The 10090-nt window shown below is 38.9% G+C and overlaps 1 long non-coding RNA gene across 1 annotated transcript; it reads right to left on the bottom strand.

Moving 5' to 3' along the window:
- Positions 1 to 573: 573 nt before the first annotated feature.
- Positions 574 to 8243, bottom strand: LOC120324453. Its single transcript, XR_005565777.1, has 3 exons — positions 8095 to 8243; positions 3111 to 3146; positions 574 to 609 (listed from the first exon to the last, which is right to left on the bottom strand). It is a non-coding gene; the product is annotated as an uncharacterized LOC120324453 (long non-coding RNA).
- Positions 8244 to 10090: the final 1847 nt, after the last annotated feature.

Raw genomic sequence — 10090 nt, 5'->3', positions numbered from 1 at the left:
TCCCACCTGCATCCTGGGCATCCCACCCCCCCTGGGGCTGCCAGCCCTCCCGGCTCCCCTTTAGCTGCTCTCAGTGGAATTTCTCTTCTGAACACTTACATATTTCAAAGTCTGTAATTTAGAGTTGTTCTTGACTACGGGGGACAGGGACATATTTTGAGCCAGCACACTATTTCACTTTATAAATCAGCACCTTGGCGAAAGTTGATGAGTCTAAATAATTAAATTCGTGTAGATATGAAATTGTTTGACATTATTTATGAGCCAATCGACATTTGCAGCACTGTGGCTTTAGTACTCACTATACTGTGTATAACGTTGTGGGGTTACAGTTGTAAAAGTGTTCATGGTCCCATAATAAAATTGTGATAAATTCAAGTCTTTAACCTTTACAATATTTGGTACTCATGTGAAGTATTTAATAGTAGACTGTGACTTAAGGCAGACATCTGCTATCTTTAATCCTAAGTAACACTTCATGCCAAGAATGGCCTTATTGACTTCAATAAAATAGTTGTCTAATTACTTTTTTGTCTTTTTCTTTTTTTTAATCTAAATGCAGTAGAAACTCACCAACAGTTGCTGCAGTCATTTCAAATAACTCTTGACCTGAAAGCAAGCATAATGAAGCAGGATAATTAAATACAAGAGGTAAATGGAAGAACATGAGTAGTGCAAAACAAGATAAAATGGCCAATTGTCTCAGACAGGAGTTGCAAAACATACACTCCAGAGTCTGAACACAGCCTGATGGTTTAGCACTCAGTAACAATAAAGTTTGTTCATGTTTCACTTGGATTTTTGGAAATTACTGACCATTTCATCTGGATTCTCTGTAATAAAGATGCCAGAATTTTGGAACTGCTCAGAGCAGGAATTTCTTCCAACCCAATTCTACTGGAAATAGCCCTGGGAGGAGCAAAATGGGATGAGCCAGTGTGTTAATCCAGTTTCAGACTGTATTCCCCTTTAAGGCTGCCATTTGTTGCACTGCCTTAGGAATCACACTTGAGCACAGGGATGTGCATTCCCAGCCCTGGGAGAACACTCTGTGCTCACTGTGCTCACTGCAGTGCTGTCTGAGAGCCTCAAGAACAGTGAGCCAGGGCTTTCCCAGCAGGAATCACGTTTTTACTGCTGGGCTGTGGCTTCCTCAGCCACCGAGCACGTCAGGGATATGTAGGAGGAGAAACAGGATTTTCTGCTGGGTGAGAATGGGATCTGGTTCTAAATCAACTGCAAAAGTTGATTTCTAAACCAAGGATAAGGAAACAACACCAGGGACTTCGTTAATCTTTACATTCTATGATGCTGTGAGATTGGGTGCATTCAGCCACGTCACAATTTTACTTTATCCTCACATCAGTGTCTCACCTTGTTGCACTCTGAAGTGCCTGGGCAACAACTGCAGAAGTAGAAACACTTTTAGTTCCATGGCTAATCAGGGTACACCCATGATATTTGGTCAGAAACATAGCACAGGTCAGAAACGTCCTGATTCAGTCACAGTTTCCATCAAAATTAACTTTATGCTATTTGGAACTGAAGTGGCAAAATTTTGTTCCCCCCCCCGGCTTGAACCCTGAAATTCATTCTTTGTAGCTCTTAATTCGTCATAATTTATGTGCTTATTTAAATACCAAAGTCACTGCTGTCTAGCCCATCTAGCATGATGTAGACTACTGTCAAATGAAGCTACTTGGTTTAATTTGCATAATTTTCAATATATTTTGCTCACCTGTGCTCAGAAAGAGGAAGAACAGAGAAATCATTGAGTATTATCTTTTAGAGGCCTAGCCAATGCATTCATAATTCCATTATTTGCTGCAAGGTAGGCTGGGAAAGGAAGGCTTGGTGCTTATTTCTACCTGGGCTGCACTGTGACAGCCTCAGTCCTTTCTGTGATTGTCTTGGCCTTCTATATTATCTGTACTTAAAAAATCAGCAGCTCTGCAACTTGAGTAGGCTGAGGAGCCAATTTTGCACATCTTGCTGCAGCTCCTCAGAGTAAAGACTACTAATTAATTAAAGAGTGATTGAATCCCAGCTCACAACATAAAGCAGCCAGTGCTCCAAGCTGGTTTGATCAGCTGCCATTAATGTTGCCCAGCAGGGAAAATACACCCCATTTCTCTGATAGTCCTACAGTTCTGGGCAGCAGCAGCTCCACGAGCTGGCAAATCTAAATGCACTTCTCTAGGGAAGCCAGAGATTGCCTACCATATTGAAGTGGGAAATGATAACATTTTTTGATAATATGATGAAATAAAATGATAGGGAACTTAGACTAGCTCCACTGAGCTTGATGCCATCACCATGGGTGCTGTGTACCCAATATTTAGGTTTCACTCTTAGAAGTAGAAATAAGAAATTCTGCTACTGGGCAACTTTCCCTGGGAAAGCCAAAGGCAAATATTAAATATTCACTTGATTTTTTTTTTAAATACTGTGAAATTTTATGCATTGATCTGTAAATAGAGATGATTGAATGAACTAGAGCAAGATCAGCTCACACATTATTTCACTTCCTGTGATTGCAGACAGATTTTAATCAACCAGTTTTAAACAATAAGCTGTTATACTGTTTGAGGGCAGAATAAAAGCTGTTTAACATTATGGCACGTCAACATTGCTGTGTGTAAATATTGAACTGCAGAAGCACTTTTGGCAAAAGGAGGCCTTTCTGCTGTGCAAGTACCCACAAAAGCATCCTGTTGTGGATTCAACCACAAATTACATGGTTTGGAAAAGGATATCGACCCAAACTAAATGAAATTGTGCAGTTCCTATAGAATTCCATATTGCCTGAGATGGGTTCTGTGTATTTATCCTAATCAATGGGGGGTCACAAGAGCCATAATGACTGGCTGCTTCTTGTTGGGTTTTTGGAAAGGAACTCAAATATTGCTCTGAATGCTTAATTTCTGCAAACAAACAAGAGCAGAGCATCTTCCTTGGCAGCTCTGCCCACAAATATAACGAGCTTTCTGTTCAGGTTTCCAAGGCTTCCAGTGGAAGGCTTGACATGTTCCGTGCTCTAATTTGTTCTAGAGGGAATATTTAGCTCGACTTCAGTGGAAGTGGGGTACAAGAAAGCAGGAGGTACTTACCAGGTCTGAGTTAAAAGTTCTTTCCCTGGGTTGGCACTGTAAAATTGCAAAAATACACATTAGGTAAAATGCTTCAAAATCTCGAGGAAAGCATTTAATTAAACACACTGAAAAATTTCTGTGGAAGGAATAAAGCTCTTGACTTCACTGATTATTCTGGTATATATTTTTTTCCTTTTCCTACTGATTTTTTTTATTTAAAAGGATAGTACAAATAAAAGAGAATTGCTGCTTTTAGAGAAAGATGTGAAAAAACAATGACTGCCAAGTGTCTATTTATACATCTTTTTCCTGAATAATTCAGCCCTCTTTGGTCCCCAGTGTTGTTAATGATAGTTTGAATGAGGTAAGTAATAAGCTATGCTAGATTTGTGTTGAGTATGACAAAAAGAAAAAGAATACATGAACACAACTGACTATTTTCTAAGTATTAAAATTGTTAAAAGAATTTCCTTTGCTCAGGACTCTCATACTTCTCATTTCATCTTCCAGTCTCATGATTTTTAAGTCTCAGAACTCACATTGTCTTGTTTTCTGCTAGCAGAAAATATTGAGTATTTTCTAAACAGTGGACATGAAATATTCATTATTTGTATATACCAAAAAAGAAGGCTAACTTTAGTAAAATAATGAAAAAAGTACTTTTCTTTTTTTTTTTTTTCAGTGGTTCCAAAACTGTGGGTCTCCATTTTGCCCAAAAGTCATGAAATTTGGATATGGGTTTTTTTGGGTACTGGTATTCCATCCAAGTTTCCTACCCTCAGGTGGAAAAAACTGAATGAATACATTCTTGGAGCCAAACAACAAGTTCCTTTATGTTTATTTTTCACTCCTCCGTGGTTTTTTTAATTCTCTTTTTCCATTTCTCTTCTGATTGTCCCCTTTTTTACTTCTTCTTCCCCAGTCTTTTTTGGTTTTTTTCTTCCTTCAAAGAGTTCCACCTTTTCCCAGCCCCTTTTTCTTGCTCCAGATCATCAAAACACATTTACTGGACTGCAGTGTAGGTTTTGATGGAGGAGGGATAAACTGCCAGCTGATATTTCAATGGTGGTGTTAACACAGTTAATAGGAGAGATCCTCTTTGTGTTCAAGAACTGGAATTGAGAGAAGTTTAGATTTACGGTGGTACAGAAATATCAAAGCATTCACACATCAATATAATCCCCAAATAACCTCAATTTCTCATTACTTCTGAAGGGACTGTGACTTGCCCTCCTTTGTAATTGTCTGTAACAGCAAAGAGCAGTTGAAAGGCTTTGCCTCTAATTCCTGCTACAGGCAGTGAAAAAAAAAAAGAAGTTCTTTAGATTTACAGTTGCAACCAAAGGGTTTATCAGGGGAGTGGAAAAGGCCACTTTTGAATAAGGATATAAGGTTGTGATTTGCTTCAATCCATTTTCAATCCATGGATTTGGGCTAAAAATTCCCATCACTTCTTTCAGAACCAGGTCTTTCAGATCTTAGCCCAGAAAACTCATTTGGCTTTATTATTTCCTTCCTTGTAAAGGAAATATCTGGAGATATCCTGAAGGTAATATTTCATGGTTTATTTGTTGTGATGTGAGGGTGCATGTGTTTATTTTTAATGACAAGACATTAGCTGCAGTTTGACAAGCTGTTCCTGGGCATCCCACTGGAGCAGTGGGCTCTGAAGTCCTGGAGTGTTCCCACCTATTTATTGTGGTTTTATGACACACAAAATTTGGAAATTTTTATTATTGTAAAAATCTAATTAGTGACTTCTTGACAAGGGCATTAAGGTTTGAGTTTACAAGGTTTAAATTTGAATGTGCATAACTAGAGTGACAAAAAAAGCATAATCTGAGTTGAATTTAATCTGGGAAAATACAGTGATGGAAAGATTTAGCAAATACTGTAGAACAAATATGATCATTTTATAGGTATAAAAGGTGCATTCTTTTCATCTGCAGTACTCAGAGGTCATGAGCTACCCACAGAATCAGACCAATATCAAACTCCTGCCAAAGGAATGGAAAAGTGAGGATAAAACTTCATGATTTCCCTTCTTGACAATCAACCTGTTACAGCAATTTATTTTGTATCTAAAGGTGGAAAATTGGGCTCAGAAAGCGTATGAGCAGCCAGGCTGGTTGTTTAAAGTGTCTGATCCACTGTGAAATGTAAAGTGCCTTGAATAAAGGAATACCAAAAGAAAAAAAAAATAAAACAGAGGAATCAAAAATGAGGTATTGCTTCAAAAATTGCAGCACTGTGCAGATGATAATGATACATGCAGATAAAAAGGAGAGAGTGAGAGAGGAAAAAAAGCTTCAGTTCAGCTCCTGAGCTGTAATTGTATATTGCCATTATGCTTTCCCACTTTAATTGTGTCATCCAGCTCTTTTATAAAGCCCCTTCCACAGCAGGCTGGCACTTTTGATGTTCCAGAGATCAGACACAAACAAAACCCCAGTCCTGGGCACAGGGGGTACGTGTTTGCCACCGACACCACGCAGTATTTACATTAATATTTTAAAAGTTAGAACCCTTTCTTTACTCAAAATAGAGCTTGTCTCAAAACAGCTCCAAGCTGAAAGAGAAAAAAAAAAAAAAACAACTCTTTTTTCTTCGAAGAAAATATCGATTTCAAGGGCATACAAAGTTAAATTGAGGTGAAGATAACAGTTTCTAACCAAAGCACCACAGCCTGAGAACACTTCTGAGCCTTGAAATCCTTAAAAGAATTGCATAAATAATAAATAACAGAATTGATATTGCAGAATTTATCATATACACTACTTTCATATATACTTATGAAAGTTTCAGCTCAGCCTGTTGAGTGAATCAAACCTTGCCATGCCACATAGGAAAGCTATCAATTATTTCATTTACAGTTATTTACTGTGTAATTTTAAATCTGTTTCCTGCAACACATCTACAGTAAAATAGCTGCCATAATAAACACTGTAATATCCACTCTCACAAACTTGTATTTTGTATTTCATCGTTAGGACAAAGGCAGAAAAGACATTCAGAGTTATTTCAACTCAGGATTAAAATCCTGGGTACTTCTTTCTCTCCTCCAAGTCCCAAAGATCTGGGTTCTCTTCCCAATACTCTTGTGACTGCAGGTGAATCAACGACCTTTAATTCTGAGTTCTGGGTGACCTTTCCCACCCAGAAGTCAGAGCTGTGAAAGATGAACAAAAATATCCCCATATTTTCAAAGTATTTCCTTTGGAAGGTAAATTTACATTTACGTGCTAAGCAATCCTAGAGCTTATGTCACAAGGGGACACAATTTTCAATAAATTTACACATCTATTCAATAGATATGTAAACATGTAAAGCAGAAATAGTCATTTATAGGTGTTTAAAGTATAATTCCAGCAAATACAAAGTTTTGTTTTTAAATTCCTCCCCTTTTCAAAAATACTCGAAATAAATCGAAGCGTCTCTATCAAAGCTCAAGGGGTTTAGATACAATTAGTTACTTCATTGAAAGGATCTCATTTCTGGGAAATCTAATTTTTTTTTTTTCCCTGCAAGGCCAAACAGTAGAAACTTTTTCTTCTCAGAATAACGTCCCACAGAGAGATGGAGTTGCACAAAACACCTTTTATCTCTGCAAGACTGTGCAACTAAATGCAGGGATCACTTTAAGAATGAAAGTGGGGTGGGAACTTCATGGGATGCTGAGGCGATTTTGTATTTAATTTAACATTTCTTGAGGAAAAAAAGCAGCTCAGAAGCTCTCAAATTATTCATTTCAGGCTCAGGCAGAGCTGGAAAATCTCAGGGCTGAGGTGCTGTGCTTTCAGCTGTGATTATACCAGTAGAGCCTGTGAAAAGAGAAAAACAAGATCTGGGGCAAATAAAGGGGATCCCAGCAGAGCAAAACCTCGGTGTAACATCTGGGTTTGTCTTGCAGTTGCTCTGGAGTTCTTTTGCTGAGGAATCCCCTGAGGGAAGGTTTTGAAAACAGCAATATTGCATATGTATATGTGTTTATAGGTAGCACAGCCTGCTAGGAGGGGGGTTGTAGTGTGAAATGTTATTTGATGTCTGTCATATATATTTGGGGGATTGTTCAGAACTGTGTATAGGCTGGTACCCTAAACTGAATGCCTGTGAGGTCACTCATTAGGTGAGTTTTTAATTAAAAAAAAAAAAAAAGATTAGTTTCCAGTTTATAGACTGGGTGGAGCTTCCAGTTGGTTTCATCCAAATAAACCTGAGTTTCTGTGCTCTGAGACACAAGGACATCAACCAAAATGTGGGAAGTGGAAATCATGGGGAGATTCTCTCAAAACACACCATCCTGGTGTTCACACTCATGAGGACACAACTTCAGACACCGCAGTTCTGAGACCAGCACATGCTTCTGCATCCACTGAGGCTTTGGGGTTCCCAAGCCCCAGAGACAATCCATCCCTGCCTGGAGTGTTCCCTGGAGCTGGGTACATTTGTGACCCTTTTGCCATGACGTGATGCTTGGCTGATCCACTCTGCCACAAAAAGCACAAAAAGGTGCCAAAGAGGGAGATCACAGACATTCACTCACATTCTGCTTCTCTGAATCCCTTCTCCTGTATTTATCTGTGACCAAAGGAGAGTGGGAATGTTAAAATAGATGTCTGGGACAGCTGGAGTGACTGAAAACTGAAATAGAAATGCTTCTCATTTATATTTGGGCTTCCTATGCTCTGTTTTTGCAGTGGTTCACTTCTGAAAGGAGGATGCCTTTTCTGGTGAAGAAGAGCCAGGAAGATGATCAGGAAATGGGAAATAAGTTCCAGTGCTATAGACAGGTTAATCCCTATTTTCCATCTTGGTTAGGGTCTGGCATTGTACCTGCACCAGAAGCTGAGCTGAGTAACAAAAGAGGAAGAAGTTCAGAAGGATTTATTTAGACCTCTTGTTGATCAATGCATTCTTAGTCTACTTAGAATTTTGGACTAAACAGATGAGCAGGACCAAACAGTATAAGAAAAGCAAAAGACAGTCATATTGAATAAAATACCTTCAGCTGAGATAATTTTCCATGTGATGTGGGGATTTGTAGCACACACTGGCAAGGGGAGCCCACCTGGGAGATCCTACAGCACATTTCTGTCAATCCAGCAGCAATTCATCCCTCCTGGAATCAAGAAGGGAAGCAAATATACTGTGTGCAGCTGATAACATGGACCAACATTAAAGCTGAATTAGGAAAAGAAAACAACAAGAAATTCTGGTGTGAAAACCTAACAAAATAAGGACTGGATTTCAGCATCTCAGCTCCTGTCTACTCTTGTGGTCTGTTATGGGCAGCATCCTGCTCCAAACTGGTCCCTGAGCAGTCTTCTAAAAGATGTGAGAGCTCAAAGAAACAACAGATGTAATCTGGAAGTGTGCTACAGCAGAGCATGGCTAAATTTGTTTGTCAGTTAATTATTAAAAAAATAAAATAACCCTGGGAATCTTTGGTGTGTGGTGGTCAGAGAGCTGTGTGAGAATGAGATCAGCAGCAGCCACCAAGATTATCTCTTCTGCACGAGGGAAAAATCACACTTGATTACAGAGAGAGGTTAAAGGGACAGGTCAGAAGTGGCTCAGGAGACAAGAGGGAATCTCTCAGAGAGGTTTAGCTAAAGCCCTGGGATTTAGGGTCCAAATCCCTGAAAGAAGAGAACAAATGCTGCTCTAATGAGCTCTAATGCCAATTATAAATGGCTTCTTCTGCTTGGTCATGAAGCTCCATGTGGCAGGTGCAAGCAACATGTGGGGTTTTAAATTATCTGGATTTGTTCCACAGTGGAAAAAAATACATCCCTGTTACTTCTTTTTATGAGATCCACCTCTGGCACCTTTTGCTTAATGATCAGTGCAACATAAAACATCAGTCACTGCTGCAAAAAGGAGCACAAACAAGCCATTTTTACTCCACTGATTTATACCCAGCGTGGCTGCAAGAGGGAACCTGGGAAATGCCTCTTCCTGGCCCTGTTAGAAGCTACAGATTACAGGGAGCACATTTGCAATATTTGCTCTGTGAATCTTGGCTCAGGGCTATTTGTGTTTTTAGAGTAAAGTCTCTTGCATGTATTCATAACTTAATTCCTTCCTGAGCCCCCTCAGATCTGTCTCAATGGATGGTTCCTTAAGAAGTTGTTAGTGTTTAAAAAAAGGCCTTTGACTTTTCAAATGAGAAGGTTGTTTTTTTTTTAAATAAATTGAAGAATGCTTTCATCACATTTGGGGGACTCAGAGAGTGGGGAGGAGAAAAGTTATGTAGGTGTTTTCTCCCTCTCTAGTGTTTCTAACCTTTAACAATTCACCAGCAAATAAAGCAACCTAACTAAAAGGCTTTTTTGTCCCCTCCTGCACTATGCAACACACATTTAGAGACCTTTGTGGGAAAGTCAGCTCCCATATAACAGAAAATGATGTTCCTTTTATGCTGTTTTATGAGCTGAATTTCACAGGAAATTCTCTGGAGTCTCTTCCCCCAGGAGATTCTGCTACTTTATAAATAATATTTGGCCATATTTGCTCCATTTCTGTGCTACATAAGTCCAGAGTAAAACCAAACTTAAATCTTCATTCAGTTTTTCTTGCACTTCCATACTGTGGCAGATTGGAGATTGCCCAGCAGTTAATAAGCTAATAAATATAACATGAAAGTGCTTAGTGCATTCTATTTATCAGTATTTATAAATCCTATTACAAACAGCCCTCAGAGAATACAAATTAAATCGGTGTTCCTGTCTTATATGGTGTTGATATAAAGAGCAGCCCTGGGCCAGGAAGTTTACATTTTTATTGGCAGGTCAGAGAAGAAATAGGGAAGGATTAATGTGCTGGTGTCAGGTATAAAAAGGGCCAGTCTGAAAAGCATTTTTCATTTAAGCCCTATTGACTGTCCTAGACAATTTGGATGCTCAACAAACCCTAACTCTAGATGTTTATCCAAGAATCTGAATTCAACATGGTGTTCATCTCAACTTATCATTTCATATGTTGTGCAATTTAAGATG

The sequence above is a fragment of the Pipra filicauda genome, unplaced genomic scaffold (genome assembly GCF_003945595.2).
Source record: "Pipra filicauda isolate LSUMZ 115617 unplaced genomic scaffold, ASM394559v2 scaffold53_size3534045_pilon, whole genome shotgun sequence".
Classification (NCBI taxonomy): Eukaryota; Metazoa; Chordata; class Aves; order Passeriformes; family Pipridae; genus Pipra; species Pipra filicauda.
Note: the sequence above shows the minus strand (reverse complement) of the source record. Positions and strands in the feature narration are given on the sequence as shown.